Consider the following 18,143-nt stretch of genomic DNA (forward strand, 5'->3'; position numbering starts at 1 on the left):
AGAAGAGAACTTTGGAACCTTTCTCTCTTCCCACGTGGTTCCTTATCTTATAAAAAAATCTTCCTTGTCAAATGACCCTTTTTCCCTTCAATTCATGTAATAATTACTAACAATTTTTATGATTTATTTCTGAATAAATCATTGAACTAATCCATGGTTATACTCTAGTCACCAAATTCTGAAACATTACAATTTGATCACTAACCCGGTATTGAGGATATTACAAATCTCCCCTCCTTTAAAGAAAATTCATCCTCGAATTTTCACTGAACATATCAATAAGAACATATCTTCTAATGTTCTCATGCTACTTCCTTTACTTAATCTTTCATTCCTTTATTTCTTCAATTGTCTGTTTCCTTTATACATTTATCTATTATCACTTATCATATACACAGTAACCCATAACCTCAATCCATTTATGTCTTTTATCTCTTTCGATTCTGCATTTTCGTTTGACCTTTCTAAAATCCATATAATGTCACTCATTATATAGACAATAACATTCATTTTCATCAATCAACATCATAAATTTATCTTTAACTACCATATAATAACCAAATTCGTTTTCCATCATCATTTAACCAAGAACACGACCTTAAATCTTCTTTAAATATGATTCAACATACACTTTAAAGAATCTTTTCATATCACCTTGCATACTTTTCTTACTTCTATATCAAAATTATCATCTAGACTTCCATATAACCTTTATCGTATCGATCCTTTAATTCAATCCCTTTCATTTCTTTATTCCATATTCGGTTATCATATCCTGACAATATCTTACAATCTTATACTTCCAGTACATCCCCATCACATATTATTGTTAGCCAACGCTAACTTTTTCCTTCTAAAATGCAATCTCTTATCATATCCACACTTTTGCTTATGTACAACACTATTCTTTGTTTGAACTCATAAACTTTGGCTTTCTATATCTTATACTCTTGTCACTGATGTACTTATTCTTGAGCTCATTTATAAGTACTCACCACGTCATTTGATCTTTTTAACGTTCTTTGGTGACACTTGTTAACCATATTCTATCTTATCCACATACTAACAAAACTAATCCATATCGCTTTTTGATTCAAAACAATAAAGATCTTCTATCACTATTCTAATACGATTTCAACTTTTTGAAATCAACATTTAATCTTATAAGACACTTTCTGAGGTTTCCGCTCTTCATCTTGTCTGGCCAATACAGGTGAATTGCTATCACCATCAGATTTGTCAGCTATCGATTTACTTTACTTTGACAATTTCTATAATCAATTCCTACTATATCATACAAATCTTATTCTATTAGCAAGATAGCATACTCCTTACATTATCAGATCATAAATATTCACTTTTAGTTGGCATGTACATATTTTTAACTCATTTAACTTCGGTTTAAGCCTAGAATCGCTAAACCTTAGCTTTGATACCATTAAATGTAATACCCCCAACCCGTATTAAAATCGAATACGAGTCCGAGGTGTCACATTGACTTTTAAAAATATTTACTTGTATAAAATAGTGAGTAATTTATAACTTTTATAACATATAACTTATTCAAAACGTTTACAAAACTATTCAGAGCTTATACAATATATTCTTTTAAATACATGCCAACTAGAACTTTATATATTAAAATATATTATTCATCTCTCTTCTGATATGACTTTCAGTAAGGAGAACTGACTTGTCTTGTTCCCCATTGCTCTTCACTCTTCTTGAAACCTACGTGTAAATCACTTACACGCTAAGTCTATGACTTAGTGAGGCAATAAATATATAATATAAACTATAACTTGTAATTATGCATGAATAATTACTGCTATCACATCATACCCAAACATATATCCATTCATATATCAAAATTCACACATGCATATAATTATCTTCTTTCCTATCATTATCATATTATTACCATTTATATTTCTATTATCTTGTTTATATGATTTATTATGTTCATATCATATATCTTATAACATATACAATAATCACTAACACACAGATATCCTGTCATATAATTCATATCCCAAAACATACATATCCATACATTGTATTCAATATCATCTCTTATTAGCCCATTTACACATGTGAAAACTGTAGATATGTGAATCTATTGAGGTTGTACACTATACTATCACCACAGCTCGTATAATTCCCACTAGGGGCGCATAGAATTTATCCCGAAGGACCACGTAGATGTCCCAAAGGACTACATATAACACATATGTCCCGAAGGACCACTATGTTCCAAAGAACCACTATGTCCCAAATGACCACTATGTCCCGAAGGACCACGTAGACCCTCGACTCTTGGCATGCCAAATATACATCTAGCTCTCAATACACATAACATGGGCATTTTCACTTATATATTTCACATATACACTTTCATATCACCTGTTCATATAAGCTCATAGCTTATTTCATATATACATGTAGATATATAGCTTCTTTTCATGTAATTCATATCACTTTTCATATAATTCACATGTTCACATATCTCTTTTCATATTCTCATAGGATCACATAGCTCATATATATATCACATAGCACATACTTCTCATAGACATATAAAAACATAGATCCTCATCACATAACTTATATTACATGTTCATATATCATTTATATCTATACCATATAGCTTATATCACTTTCTCTTGTCATTATATAAGTCATTATTATTTACATAGTTTATGATCATATAACTTATATCACAGAGTCACATCATCACATAAATCATATCACATAGAAAAGAACAAAATAATACATATCCACATACTAACTATACTTATTTTCATGCATTCATAAAATCAGAACATGGAAATAGACTCATCGCAAGTCTAATTTCCATATAATCATATACTATAATCATATGCACTAACCTTAGCCTTGTTTGCTTTGAATCAATCTTAATCATTCGATTGGTTCGGAGCAAGCTGTCCTTCTATATCTACATAGTAATACATTGATACATATCAGTATCCAATTGATATATTCTAATATATCATTTCTTAGACCAAAAGAAATGTCTATTTCAATTTCCCCTTGAAGTGCATCGATACATTCTACAGTGCATCGATGCATTCTTTAAAAAGTACATCGATGCACTACCCATGTATCGATACACCAATCACCTTCGATGTTTTCATTTTAAGGAGGTGCATCGATGCACTCTTTATGCATCGATGCACTAATTGCATTCGATGTTTCCATTTTTAATGGGTGCATCGATGCACTTCTTGTGCAACGATACACACTGAACAATTTCTGGAAATACCCTTGATGCATCGATACACATTGAACGTGCATCGATGCACATAGCCCAGAATTCATTTTTATGCCCGAAAACTATCAACTTTTCACTCAATTCTTCTATTTTAAGCCCCTATCATGTCATTAAACTCAATTACCATTACTTAAACCAACTTATATCCATATAAACCATATTTATCTTCCATATCTCATCATGATTCTTAAAATTTAAGAATCTTGCTAAACTTTCAACTTTGTTATTAATCATTTCTAACTTCATATATCTCTTATTCTTAGTGAGGACAAGTCAAATTCCTTCTCAAATTTCACTTATTAACTCTTTTCCAGAAATTCATCTAAAAACCCATTTTCTTTAATCTCTTCTATATCTTTCATCTTGTTGTTTTAGAACAAATTAAGCTTTCCTTAAGCTTAATTATCATCTAATGATCATAAACCAACCTTAAAATCAATAACTAATCAACAAACAAAGAAACTCACCTTTGAGTCAAGCCTTCACGTATGAAGAAGGAAGAAGAGTAGAGAAGATACCTCTGGAACCTTTCTCTCTTCCCACGTGGTTTCTTATCTTATAAAAAAATCTTCCTTGTCAAATGACCCTTTTACCCTTTAATTCATCTAATAATTACTAACAACGTTTATGATTTATTTCCAAATAAATCATTGAACTAATCCATGGTTATACTCGAGTCACTAAATTCTAAAACTTTACAATTTGATCACTAACCCAGTATTGAGGATGCTACAATGATATATTCTTCAGCATTTACAATTACCAAAGCTCCGTCGATGACAAACTTGACTTTCTGGTGCAGCGTAGCGGTACTGCTCCAGCTTGGTGGATCCAAGGCTTGTGGAGGTATATCCAATGTTTGTTCCCTCTTCTTTTGAGATATTTTCTGTTAGTTAATGTGAAATGTAAATCATGGAAAATAATAAAAGAAATGAAATGCAATTTATGAAAATAATGCATGATGCATGAGAATTAGAGGCATTGATCCGGAAATGTTTTGTTATTATAAATAATCTTTATTGAGACAAAAGGGTTTTATTTTTTTAGAGACAAAAAATATCTTAAAGGTACATTCTGACTAAATCCTCTAAACCCCAAATAGCTTTTAACAAGTCTTCTTTCTTTAGATTTTGTTTCATCTCCTATTTTTCGGCTTCAAACTCTTTTCTTACTATATCTAGCTGAATGGAACATGCTTAAGATGTTCTTCTATGGTTCGAGTGTTTTCATGGTCTAGCACTGGGATGGTGTCATTCTTCCTTAATCTCCGCCATTTTAAATAGTTTGGAGTAAGCATGTCCTTAGTATCCACGAAATCCATACGTAACATTTTCTTCCACGACTCAGTTACTTTTTTGACCTTTTTCTTGTAGTTGTCCCCATGATATGCAAATTCCGATCCAAATATTTCATATGTTGTTGGGAAAAACTGGCGTGCCCTATACTGTCGAAGTGCCAAAAGTGGAGAGTACCCGACCCTCCCCATAATCCAAACACTAGTAGAAAAAACCCCTTTATTGGCACGCATTGCGCGTTATCTATGGGTGCGGATGACACACAAATACCTATCGTTGAAGCCACTGACATGATTTTTTGATGACGCGCAATTATGTGTCATAAATCTATGACGCGCATCTATGACGCTCATTGCGTGTCATTGAAGCCCCTGTCATAAATGAAAATGACACACATTTATGTGTCATAAATTTATGACACGCATGTATGACTTACATTGTGTGTCTTTGAAGAACACGCCATTAAAAAATATGACACACATTCTTGTGTCGTGATTGTATTTCGTAAATTATATATATATATATATATATATATATATATATATATAATATATATATATATATCAATCATAATCACATAATGCCTCATAATACTAAATATATATATCATATTATATATAAGCAATCCATTTGCATACAATATATTCACATTAAGTTATCAAAAATATTGTAATCATATATGTCGATACAAAATATCACGACTTAATAATGTTTTTCACATAAGATTGCTCAAAACCCTATACAAATATAACGAGATTATGTTATGTCAAAATGAAGAGAATAAACTATCATTCATCTCTTCGATATGCCATTTGCTATAATAAATAAAATGCCTGTGAACAACTCAAGAGAAGAAACTATCACCTAAGAGGCTGATGTGTATCCTTTACGATGCGCCTTTTTCCATCTCCATGCAATCTGTAAACTCTCCTAGAGATCGGTAAATCGAGCTGTCTAATTCAGCTCCCGCCTTATCTTAGTTGGATCACTAAAACTTCTACATAGTCTCCAGGTCGGTGGGGCAGATAGTCGACTTTGATCTTTACCCCAGTGGCTTTCTTACATGCCTCCACAAACTCCTTCACATATCTACCTCTTCTGGTGACAACATTGTAGATTCCCACTTTATGGGGCTTTGCGTTTTGAAGAGCTTTCACATGAGCATCAACCATATCAGTAACATCGATATAATCACAAATGCAAGTTTCGTCGTGTGTTTTATAGTCCATTCCCTTGACATACACGAAAATCACAATAACCATAACAAAGTTCACCAAAATCAATTTGAAACCATAAAGGCAAAACTATGGACATCTTGGGTGACAGGTGTGATAACATTATAAAAGTTACAAGAACAAAATAAACATGCAAAAAGCACATACAAAGTACAGTTGTAGTAATTAATATACAGATTATTTTATCATATACACAATCTTTTTCACTCGAGAAAATGCATCATTGTTAAACATGTGGAATGACAGATAATCATAGTTCAGTCCAAATCTTTCAAATCTTCAATGAGCTCTAAGATCTGCCTAACGTATTAGGCAGATGCTTGCAAAGGTGATGTCAGCATAAAAGAAAATTAAATTAGATACACAAAGCATCCAGTTATGCAAAATCATCATCTATAACAAACATGTTTCAAGGAAAAGATAAAAATGTAGGCATTATAAATGATCATAGATTTTTTCTAGTAGCTGTCAAACTTTAGAATCACTTATATATACTTTTGATTCTAATAAACTTTACTTGATACTCACACACAGAAAATCAATGATTTGATTGAACGCATATTTGCACTTCAGTATACTTCTTTGAACTTCCCATTGTTAGGAAGAGAATACATTCACAAAATTATCCAATTTCACATCAGTAATATACACATGGCCTTCAAGAAAGTATATGTGGTGTTCACAATCTTCCTAAAATAATGAAGTGTTCTCTACATTGTCTGTACATGACTAGTTGTTTACATCTTGACCCAGGTGTAGTTGAAATACGTAACAATCATTAAAGAATCATAGTGAAGGGATAAAAGGAATAACACACCTTGAGACCAAGAATAATACCACGAGCTGCATCAAAACATGCACCTGAAATTCGTCCATGCTCACGCTACTCAGGTCTGGGAGCCTCACCTAATCTTCCTTCAGGATCTGACCCGATCACATTGAAGTATCTAAAATTCACAAAAATATATATGAATCATAACATCAGCAAATTCCTTTTAATGTTCAAGTTTTTAATAACAATAATAATATATTAATAGGAGAGCATATTCTTGGACTATCAGCAATTGTGGTCAGAACTCTACACATTGAATATGATAGTAGAAGCCATTCAAGGTCTACAAAGTTCATCAATCCTAAATTATTCTAAACTAAGCTACCTTCTATGGTTTCCTTATAATCTAGAACTACAAAATGACTGTGTTAAAAACATGACTATGTAGACTTGCATGTATGTCTTATATATGCAGCAGTTGGCTGGCATAACAATGAAAACTTATCAACTAACTCCCTCCAATGAGAAAGTATAATGATCTAAAATACTTAGTTTTGGTTTAAGGCATTGAAGACTTCTGGGATGCTAAGTTGATAAAATTATGCATATTGAGAAAAGAAAACATGGAGTAAACTCAAAGCTCCTAAAAGTAAACTAAAATAAAACCTTAGGATCATTACTGCCATGTCTGAATTTTTAGAGAAATCCATGAATGATATCTTCTGCCATCTTCTTACCTTTTCCATATGGATTGATTGGAACCTGAGTTGGTTCCAAAACGAAGGTCAGTTTCCTTGTAATACAACTCTATATTAATCCAGAAATTGATAAAGGTTGATCCTTTAATATTTGGCCTCAAACAAAAATTTAAAAAGTTTTCAAGCATAAAACCAAGTTTGCAACGTGCCTGTGGGGTTTCTTCAGTGATTGACATCTTCTCAGGCTCCCCATATGTGGCACATGTACTAGAATATATCAAAGTCCTAACACCATGAACAACCATCGACTCTAGGACCACCAAGGTGTTTGAAGTAATGTTGTGATAATACCTACAAATCATGGGAATATATAGCATAAAGAACATAATTTGGAGATTAGTTTAAATCATGCAAAAACTTCCCAATCAAAGATCAAGGAGTTAATTTTAAATGTCAAAAGATAAATGATTTTTAATAACACAACTAATGCAAATACAATAGGACATTTGAATGGTGATGGTGTTAGAAAAAATCCATCTAGAGAATGAATATAAAAGTTGGATTTACCCGAAACCCATCAAGGAAATGAAAAGTAGGAATTTCATGGCAGATACACTGAAGGAAATGAAAAAAAGATGAATTTACCCGAAAGTAAAAACAAAAGAACATTAATGGGACATTGAAGGAGGCTAAAAAAATAACAAAAGAAGGGGGAACCCTTAAGAAGAACCCGTTTCCTATTCTTTATCAAGAGGAAAGAACTGCCAGGTCACGGGAGCCGGTTCACTCTCCATGGAGCACTCTTCTTCTTCTTCTTCTTCGTGAGGCACCGAGAAATCAAAAATCCTGCTACTTCTCTTCTTTAACCCCGCTTTAACTCACTCACCATCTTCTTATTTCGATCCATCCTCGACCACCAAAGCTGAAGAACTTGAATTCAACATGGATCCGACCCATTTTCCCTTGTCTTCATCACCGTCTACGGAAGTCTTCTGCGACGAACAACAACCCTCGGATTCATCATCTCTAGGTTTTGATACGACGAGTCATTGAGATCCCACATTTTCCCCTCTTTCTCAGCTTATAATCTCCACTAAAAAAACAACAAACTGAAGAAAATATCCTCACCAAGAAAAAGAAAACCCAAAAAATTCAGAGAGAAAACTAGAATTGATTAACGAGGGGGAAGAGAAGCGGGAAAGGATGAAAATAATGGGAGGAAATTAAAATACGACTCCTAAAGATGACACACATTTAAAACTGTACTCCGTGTTTTTGTAAATTTTTTGGATTATGACTATTAAATATGACACACATTATTGTAAGTCATAAATCGTTCAGATTTTTAAAAACATGACATTTTTTTAATGACACGCATGTTTTGCAAGTCATAAATTAGTGTGTGTCATCGTTCGCGTGTTATTAAAGGTATATTTTCTTATAGTGAAATAATGTCATAGTTTCTGAGTCTCCACATCAGAAAAGAATGTCACTATAAATTAACCAGGGGGCTCTCCAGACAATATCCCTATTCTGAAGGTGAGTGAATACCTTCATCCATTTTTCTTTTAGGATGCCTTCTTACCATTTCAGGGTAAAAAATTCCCCCAAAGGAGAATAAGTAGTGTTGAATCGGCTGTAAGAAATCCCGTTAGTCTTCTAGAAGTGACTATGGATCCAAACTTGGAGAAGCTATGCACACCCTAAAAACTTCCCCCACCAATCTTTCTGCAATGGCTGAGGGAGCGAAACGTTTCAGCTAAAATTGTTGGTGCTGGATTTACTCGTGTCAGGAGTTATTCAAACAGTTCCACCATAGCTGCCTCAATGTATCCCAAAGTCTTTGGGAAATCAAACCATAAATGCCCAGCGCAAAAAGGTCCATTGTCTTCCATTCATCGGGGTGATTCTTCATTAGTTGTTTGATATAGGTCCAAGCAATTCCTTCCCCGCTACCTTTATATTGAATTCGATCAGTTACCCATTTCTTATCTACCCTGCCACTTTTACCAATCTGTTCTTGAAAGGTTGACTCTTGATGTGCTTGATGTAAACCTGATCCATTATGATTCTTTCATAATATAGTGAAGCAATGTATTCTTCGATTGTAGGTACCATGTCTTCTTGGTTAAATATGAAGTAGTTGTACCCCAGATTCCAGAATTGTACTAGGGATCTGATTAAGGGCTCACTATTTTGACATAGAATAGAAGTGCGATATCACTATACCGTTGGCAGAACCTCCACTTCTGGTCACTTTTCCAGCTGTCCCAAATGCTCCGTAGTTCTTGAACATCGTTCTGCTTTAGGCTGACAGAAGCATAGCTAACCAGATCTGACACATAGTTTCCTTACAGACTGTCTCCCTTTTCTTTCTGAGTCTTTTCGAACCATAGTCGTACCTCGACATTTTTCACCTCTTGCATTACAACCTATTTGTCCATTAATACAGATTATTTGTGTTTAACGAACACGTTTTTGTGGAACGACACCTTCTTTGAATGATGTAAATGATAAAAAATAAAATAAAAGGAAAAGGAAAAAAGTTAGTGAGATAAAGATAATAATCAAAATGATAATGAAAATAAAAAGTCCTACCCCACATGTTATCTACCTCACATACTTATTATTCCTACCTAAACATGATCTCTATCCCGTATGTTAATTTTGAACAAGTCCTAACCACATATATTTCTAGTTCGCATGCTTTGAACAGAAAGTAAAGTATGGAATAACTCAAGACAGCCTAGGTTTTGAAATGAAGTTTTGGGGTGGGCTCTAATTCCTTGTAGTCTCTCGGTTTAAGTTCTCAAGAAGGGTACCCGAGTTCTCCTCGCTGGTACCCCCTTGGGCTTACCAGACCCTCAGTCCTAAGCCCATTACAAGCTTATATGGACCAAGTTAAACTCGAGAGGATATATTCTCTTATGTCTATACGGAGAATAAATTCACATGAAGACATAAGGTATATGAATCTCGAAGGTTACTTGCTAGGCCTATATGGAGAATAAATTCTCACGAAGGCGTCGCTTTCACCTCCACTTAAGAAAAAGGTTTGGAGCTAGGGTATAGAGCATGAGATGAAAATGTTTAATAATTTGAAATCATTAAAAAATGTCAGTACAACTATTTATTAAAAAATAATCAAACATGAATAATTAGAATCGAATAAATAAATTAAAATTAAATTTTGTTATTTTCTCTTAAAAAGATAAACAAAAATTAATTCTGACATGACTCACTTACCTGTCCCCAGCAGAGTCACCAAACTGTCGTGGCCGTCTTTCGGGTGGGCCCGGAATTGATATTCGACTTAAATAAAACACGTTAGAGTCACCATCGATCATTTAAAAAATATTTAAGTTGATCGAACACCATCTTATGATCTACGTTTTACCATAAATATGTTAGATTCGGGAGTCGGTTACAGTCAAGGAAGGATTAGCACCCTTGAACTGCCCTTTCGGTACCATTTTAATTTGTCGGTTGTCTTAATTGCGAAAATTAAAATTAAAATTTAAAGACTTGATTCGAATTACTTACCTTTGATCTATTGAAATTACCTCTAAAAAGTTGAAAACGTTAGATTATAAAATAAAAGAAATATCAAATAAAAATTAAATCTAAGAAAATAAATCAAAGAAGGAAATATGAAACTTTAAAATGTTATATAAAAAATGTTAAAAGAAAAAATAAAATAAATGAAGAAAATATTAAATTTCAGAAAATAAAAATAATAAAATATAAAAACATTAAAAGAGAAAATAAAATAAAATAAAATAAAAAAAAAAGAATTGGGAAAATAAAGATAAAACAAAATAAATAAAAAAGAAGTGTTAAATTTTAAAGAAAATACTAGGAAAGAAAAAAATAAAGGTAAAATAAAAGGTATAATAAAATAAAATAAAATAAAAGATAAAATAATAAATAACAGTAGTAAAGATAAAAAAATGGGTTTTAAAAGTTATTTTTAAAATAAAAGATAAGAATTAAATAAAAGAAAATAATTAAATAAATAATCTAAAGAGGTTGAGATAAAGAGAAACTTAGTGAAAGCAGCCTCAGACTTCAGTTTTGCCTCAAATTCCTCGGATCATAAAAAGTGATTTTTACTTCAAGATTCACATTGGTTACTACAAGAAAAATTCCTTACCGCCGACTTGGGTTATGTTGTTTCAATAATAACTGATTCTGATATTTGTTTCCTCTTAGCAAACAATTTTGCTAAATGTATTCTAGGGGAGTCGAATGTGTTTCAATAAGTCAATCCTTCTTACAATTCTCACGTTTTGGAATTGAGTCGTCGCTTTAGCCCTCGGCTTAAAAGAAAATTAGCTAAGCATGACCAAAGTCATACTTAGCATTTTTTGAAAACGAAAATTAAAAGAAAATAAAGGAGTATGCAAAAATAGAGAGAAGACTATAGAGAAAAATAAGATTTTATTCTCAGATCTGTATGAGCTCAGATGTCTGTCCTCCTAGGCTTACCCTGATAGAGTATTTATAGCCTTCAAATTTCTAAAAACAAGCTAAAGATAATTCCTAAAATAATATCTTTTATCCTAATTAAAACACTTAAAATTATTTAAACTAAAATACTTAAAAAAAAGATAAAATAAAATAATATTTAAAATAATATCTTAAATCCTAATTGAAATACTAACATCTATTTAAACTAAAATACAAAGATAAAATATAATATTAATATATATACTAAATAAGCCCCAGACGAAAATGGGTGTCTACACAAATAAGTAAATTAAAATATGAAGCTTTCAAATTAAAAGGTCAACTCACAAATAAGAAAACACATTTAAGGAAGAAAATAAATGATTATAACATTCATAGCTCAAAGTAATAAGCACAAGATTCAAATAAGGACTATAATGAGATTTTTCAGAATTACAAGCCCAAAATTAAAATAAATAAAGGTAAATAACTGAAAGTGACCGAATTGTAACACGCGTAAAATAAGAGGCCAAAATCAGAATCTAAAAACCTTCAAACATGGACTAGAATGACACCTAACGAACCCAGAGACCCTCCTCGTGTAATTTACCCATACGCGATAATAAAATTTTCGGCTAAACCTTCCCTTTTTCAGTTTTCAGTCGTTTCTTCTCTATTCTCTATACTTCCTTCTGAGTAACATTTGGTGAAGGAGGCAGAGTGATCCTTACTCCTTATATATCCAAGTTGTGTTAAATATTTATTTAAATATAAATTTAAGGATAATTATTAGGAGTGAGCAAAATTGACTCGATTTGAAAAATCAATTTTTTTTACTCAACTCGAATTGACTTTGAGTTGTAATTTATAAACTCGATTCGACTCGAAAAAATTTCAAGTTCAAACTGAGTTGTAAAATACAACTCAAATAACTCAAAATTTCTAGAAACTAGTGAGTCGAGTATATAGACTATGTATAATATATGTATATCACATAGGAAACAAATATGAAGAAATATATATGTATTCTATATGATCATAAAAAACCATTTAAATTGGAATAAAATAATATGATAATATTATAAATATTTATAATTAAGTTTAAATAGAAACTCAAAAATTCGAATCAACTCAACTCGACTTGAAAAAATTTCAAGTCAATTTCGAGTTATAAAATAGGGCTCGTCAACTCGAATAACTCGAATTTTTTTATTCGACTCGACTCGATTGAATGCTCACCCCTAACAATTATATATTTAAATGTAAATAGTAGGTTAAGGACTTCTCTAATATAATTTTAAAAAATTATTCAAGGATGAAAATGTATATATAAACTTGTGCAAAAAAATGATACATCTCTCTTTTAATGTTTTATGCCATTATAGCTGGTATTTTATCTTTAAAATGATGTTATAAAATTAGAACTTATCGTCTTCGTTATATAGTTTAAAAAATAATTATTTTATTAATTATAATATTTTTTTGAAAATAATTATATTTGAAATAATTACTGGTGATTTTTTCTTTATAGAGTTTAAATTTTATTTATCGATTACGATAAACTTAATATTAAACTGCTCTCATACGATCGCATCTGTTTTTTAGTTGAAGATGGAACTACGTAGTTATTTAAGATTTATATATATCTCTATTCATATTAAATCTATTGTTTATTAATTTAGTTATAAAACAAAATTTAATACTGATTTCTTTAAATGATAATATAAATTATTAAATGTCTAATCTAACACATAAATTTAAGTAAAATTTATAACTTCATTCATTTTTGTGATTGACGGCGGCACCAGTTTTGGTATTGATTGTTGACCGTCGGTATTCATTATTTTTCCTCTTTTTTATTATAGCGTATATTTGTTTTTTCTTATTTTTTGTTCTTAATAATTCTGCATTTTTTGCACGTATTCTTCTGCCTTTATAGCACGTTTTTATCTGAGTCTATAGCACTTTTTTGTTGTTTGACCATTGTTTTCATTTTTTAAGGCTAGATTTGATATATCACGACTGATCAAGATGAATATTATTTATTATCATGATTGTAGACGCACTATTTCGTCCCATTTTATGTGATATTATATATTGTATATCATGTGATTTATATCATATTGTATACACGTTGTATATTACGTATTTATAATATATATATATATATATATATATATATATTACATTTATGTTTATAATATTGAACACATATATATATGACTCATTTTATTACATGTTTCAGGCCCAAACACAAATACAAATTGCGGTCCAGCATTACACACCAAACCCGATAGGCAGCCCAGGACCCGCGACCCGGATCCACTGAAGCCCGACCCGAACCGATAGATTAGGGTTTCTAGAACCCTAACTCTCACCCTTCTCACCACCACAAGCCGCAACCGCTCGTCAACAAGGCCCCCGAATTTCCAGGCGACGTGTTCTCATAGGGCACCAACAAGCAACAAACACAAGTGTTTTAGTTCCAATAGGAAACGCTAAAAATAGGATTCTTTCTAGGATTATAAGTACATGTAAACCCAAAGCAAATGACACTCAGAAATTACACAAGAAATACAAGAGAAAAACAGAAAAATCGAAGTAATCCACTTGTAAAGTTTGAAAAGGAGCTCGTCGACTTGCAAGTGATTTTTTCTCTTTGTTTTTGTTTCAAAAAAACCCAAAAAAAGGCACCGACCAATGATCGGGGGAGGGCGACCGAGATCTTTCTTCTCAAATCTAGCCCTCCCTGAGGCCATTTTGTAAAAACTACATGGATTTTCGAAAAGATGGTGAAAAGGGCTTTTGGTTGGTGTAAAAAAATTGTTTCGCCGCCGATGAGCGGTGATCGACGACTGGCTGAAACTGGGTTTAAGGGGCGATTGTTCTTCGTGCATGAAGAACACGAAGAATAGTTGAGAGGTTTTCATTTTTTTGGTTTTGATCGAAATGAGGAGAAGGGAAAAAATGAAATGTTGTTTCTGATTTTTTGCTTATATACTAAACCCGTGAGACCCGTGACCCGATCCGACCCCCTCTAGGATCCGTGTGTTTTTGTGAAACAAATGGGGAATTACATTTTTGGTCCCCCCATTTTTAAAACTCTCATTTTACCCCCTCAATTCTCATTTTAACTTCAAATACCTTTTAAATTTTACCATTTATTTTCTTTTCTTATTTTTTTATTTCTGGTTTCTTTTTTTTTTCCTAACATTTTATTTATATGCAAATATATTGTATTTTTATTTATTTATTTATTCTCCTCTGTTCTTTGTTTCTATTTTTTCATTATTTATTTTGTATCTAGCATATATATATATATATATATATATATTTGTATATTTGTATTTGTTTTTCTTACCTTTCGTTTTGTTTCATATTTATATATTTTTATTATTACTTTTTTTCCTTTCTTTTGTTTCTATTTTTTTATTTTTTATTTTATTTTATTTTATTTGTTTTTTATTTATTTTTTTCCTCTCCTTGGTTTTTTTCTTTTTTATATTATGTATTTATTTTCTTTTATTTATTTTTACATTTTTTGGTTCTATTTAAATGTAACATAATTTAACATTTCCCTTTTCTTTGGTTCGATTAAGTATTTTTTATTTAACATCTTTTTGACCTTTTAGGACTATTTTATCCAATCAAAGGTAAGTAGTTTGGATCAATTTTTACTTTTTAATTTAACTTTCAATTTTCTTAATTAAGACAACTGGAAATTAATTAGTACTGAAAGGCAGTTCAAGGGTGCTAATCATTTATTGACTATAACCGACTATCGAATCTGACATATCTTTGGTAAGATGCAGATCAGGTAAGAAATTAATGTATCCGATCAACCCATTTTTATTCTTAAAATAAATGATCGGTGGCGACTCTAACCATTCCATTCAAGTCAAAGTCCAATTTTCAGCCCACCCGAAAGACGGTCGCGACAACTTGGTGACTCTGTTGGGGACAGGTAAGTGAGTCAGGCTAAGGTTAATTTTCAGTTGTCTTTTTAATTGAAAATGGTAAGTTTAAATTTTAAGGTAATTGTTTTATCCTTATTACTTACTTTTGATTATCTTTTCAAATAAATAGTTGTACTGACGATTTCTTTCAATGGTTTCAGCTTATGAAACTTGTTTTATTCCATCTAAGGCTTTATACCCGAGCTCCAAACTCATTTTTTAAGTGGAGGTGAAAGCGACGCTTTCATGAGAATTTATTCTCCGTATGGGCATAGCAAGTAACCTTCGGGATTCATATACCTTATGTCTTCGTGTGAATTTATTCTCCGTATGGGCATAAAGGAATGTATCCTCTCGAGTTTAACTTAGTCCACATAAGCTTGTAATGGGCTTAGGACTAAGGGTCTGGCAAGCCCAATGGGGCACCGACAAGGAGAACTCGGGTCCCTTTTTTAGAACCTAAACCAGGAGACTACAGGGAATTAGAGCCTACCCCGAAACCTTATTTCAAATCCTAAGATGTTTTTACCCTAATCATGCAGTTTGTTATTTTCATTTATTTTTACTTTCATCGTTATTATTTTATCTTACTAGCTTGTTTCCTTTCATGTTTGTCTTTTTAGCATTTGCATCATAAAAGGAGGTCATTGATCCATAAAAAGGTGTTTATTACACACAAATAATTTGTATAAATGGAAAAGGTGTTGTAATGCAAGAGGTAAAAAAATGTCGAGGTACGCTATGGTCCAAAAAGACTCATAAAGAAAAGGGAGACAGTCTACAAAGAAGCTATGTGTCAGAATTGGTTAGCTATGCCTCTGTTATCCTAAAATAGAATGATGTCCAAGAGCTACGGAGCATTTGGGGCAGTTGGAGGGGTAACCAGAAGAGGAAGTTCAACCAGCTGTATGGTGATATTGTACTCCTACTCTATGTCAAGACAATGAGCCCTTAATCAGAGCCTTGGTATAATTTTGGAATTCGGGGTACATCTATTTTACCTTTAACCAAGAGGACATGGTTTCCACAATCGAAGAGTATACCACATTGTTGCATTGCGAGGGAATCATAATGGATCGAGCTACATCAAGCACATCAAAAGTCAGCCTTTCAAGAATGGGTTGGCAAAAGTTGCGGGAGTGGATGAGAAATGGGTAACTGACTGGATTCAACGCAAAGGTAGCGGGGAAGAAATTTCTTGGACCGACATTGAGCAACTGATGAAGAATCACCCCGACATTGACCTTTTTGCGCTAGGGATTTATAGTTTGGTGATCTTCCTAAAAACTTTGGGGTACATTGAGGCAGTGTGGTGGAATTATTTGAACAACTCCCAAGGCGAGTAAATCCAGCACCAAAATCTTAGCTGAGACCTTTCGCTCTCTCAACCACTATAGGAAGACTGGCGGAGGAAGATTCATAGGGTGTACCCAGCTTCTCCAAGTTTGGATCCACAGTCATTTCTGGAAGACTAACGGGATTGCTTATCACCGATTCAACATAACTTATTCACCTTTGGGGGAATTCCTTACTCTGAAATGGAATGAGGGAACCTCAAAAGAAAAGTGGATGAAAGTACACACATCTTTAGGACAGAGATATTTCTTGGAGATCTCCTTGGTTGACCCACAGTGACATTCTCTTCTAATGTGGGGATTCAGATACTATGAATTTACTTGGATTATGGGGTTGGATATTCTCCGCTTTTGACACTTTGGTAATATGGGGCATGCCAGTTTATACTAGCAACACAAAGAATATCTAGATCAGAATTTTTCTACCATGGGACGACTAAAAGAAAATGATCAAGGACATAGCCGAGTCATAGAAGTGTTCTGAATGGATGTCATGATAACCAAGGACATGCTTACTTCGAACAATTTGGAATGGAGGAGATTAAGGAAATGACAACATCCCCATGCCAGACCATGAGAACACCCGGACTATAGAAGAACATCTTAAGTATATTCCTTATGAGCTGGAAATAGCAAAAGAATAATTTAAAAATGTAAAAAACGAGTTGAAATAGAAGGTAAGGGAACTTGAGGCTAAAATATATAAATGGAAATTGGATGTCGATACTCAGAAGGATCGGGCAAACAAGTTAAAGAAGTAACAGAAGAAAACTTGTTTTGAGCTTAAAAACTTGAGAAAAGGATACCGAGAACAAGTTTAGAGTAACTCCAATCTGAAAATGACTTCTGAGTACTGGAAAGGTGAAGCCAGCAGCCTGGAAAGAAAATTTGAAAGGCATGATGAAAGAGATACTTTAAAAGAAAAGATAAAGACTACTTAGAGGCGTTTGATAGATAGTTAGCACTAGAACAAGCGTTTGAGAATCCAGGTAGCTGATTTAGAGAAGTCTCTTCAAAAACAGCAAGAACGAGATGGCAAAACCATAGCTGAGTTAGAAGCCATTGTGGACGGATTCAAGAAACAAGTAAGC

The 18,143-nt window shown here is 32.5% G+C and overlaps 1 pseudogene; it reads right to left on the reverse strand.

The window, feature by feature from the left end:
- Window positions 1–5,451: 5,451 nt before the first annotated feature.
- LOC120176782 lies at window positions 5,452–7,636 on the reverse strand (annotated as a pseudogene).
- Between the last annotated feature and the right edge of the window lie 10,507 nt (window positions 7,637–18,143).

The sequence above is a fragment of the Hibiscus syriacus genome, unplaced genomic scaffold (genome assembly GCF_006381635.1).
Source record: "Hibiscus syriacus cultivar Baekdansim isolate YM2019G1 unplaced genomic scaffold, ASM638163v2 tig00112254_pilon, whole genome shotgun sequence".
Classification (NCBI taxonomy): Eukaryota; Viridiplantae; Streptophyta; class Magnoliopsida; order Malvales; family Malvaceae; genus Hibiscus; species Hibiscus syriacus.